The 907-nt window shown below is 32.5% G+C and overlaps 1 long non-coding RNA gene across 1 annotated transcript; it reads left to right on the plus strand.

Annotated features, from left to right (window-relative positions):
• Nucleotides 1-247: 247 nt before the first annotated feature.
• On the plus strand, nt 248-583 carry LOC119887900. Its single transcript, XR_005441824.1, has 2 exons — nt 248-336; nt 414-583. It is a non-coding gene; the product is annotated as an uncharacterized LOC119887900 (long non-coding RNA).
• The last annotated feature ends 324 nt before the right edge of the window (nt 584-907 follow it).

Genomic DNA, 907 nt, shown 5'->3' on the forward strand with positions numbered 1-907 from the left:
TTGTCATTCAACCTAATTATATAGCTCTCAGCATTGTTGTTTGAATAATTCCATACTGATATTTCAATGAATAGTGTGCATTGAAATATCAGTGTGGAATTACGTCAAACAGGGCAGTGAATGCTATATCACTGGCTGGAATTTTGGAGTTGGGGGAATCTCAGTGTATTGTTTATTGTATATTTGTGAATTGTGATGCATCAGTCAGGTTTAACAACTGTTGTATTGTGCCATTTTGCAGGAAAGTGACCTCTGGTCACCTCTGTTGAGGAACACCACCTGCCTGTGCCTCCTCCTCATCCTCCTCCTCCTGAATTACCTGAGGAAGATGACAACGTAATGTATAGTCTACACTAAAAATCAATTAAATTCACATCCTTATATGCAGTTTTTATTTACTTTTTTTTCTCCAGTACTTTGCAGATGATGAAGATGAGCCCATGGAAGAAGGAGACTGATTTTTTATAGTTCAATGAAGGCATGGATTTGTTCATAAAGGAAGTTTTAAATTCTACATTCAGCAGTCAGACAAATATGGCCTCTTTAGTTATAACATTAACATTGAATTGAAATCCTTTCTGTATCTGCTTGTTGTTTTATTTAATTGTAGTGCCAATGGCCTGATTAATTTTAAAGCAATATTTATATAGTTTAAATAAGGCATACATTTTTATTATATTATATAATATTTTATATATTTTTTGTTTAAATAAAGAAAATAATCTACTCCTCTCCTTGTATCTTTGTATAAGATGATATGTGTATGATATATTAATCTGTAAATAGTTTTGATTTTGAATGACGTTTCAGGCAGAAACCCTCTACCAGCAGTCACACAAATATGGCCTCTTTAGCGCATCCACACAAATATTTTCAGTATTCTGCTTATAGTTTTAATTTATTTGTA

The sequence above is a fragment of the Micropterus salmoides genome, unplaced genomic scaffold (assembly GCF_014851395.1).
Source record: "Micropterus salmoides isolate LMB-PRFRI ecotype aquatic unplaced genomic scaffold, ASM1485139v1 Ms_hic_scaffold_4459, whole genome shotgun sequence".
NCBI classification, from domain to species: domain Eukaryota; kingdom Metazoa; phylum Chordata; class Actinopteri; order Centrarchiformes; family Centrarchidae; genus Micropterus; species Micropterus salmoides.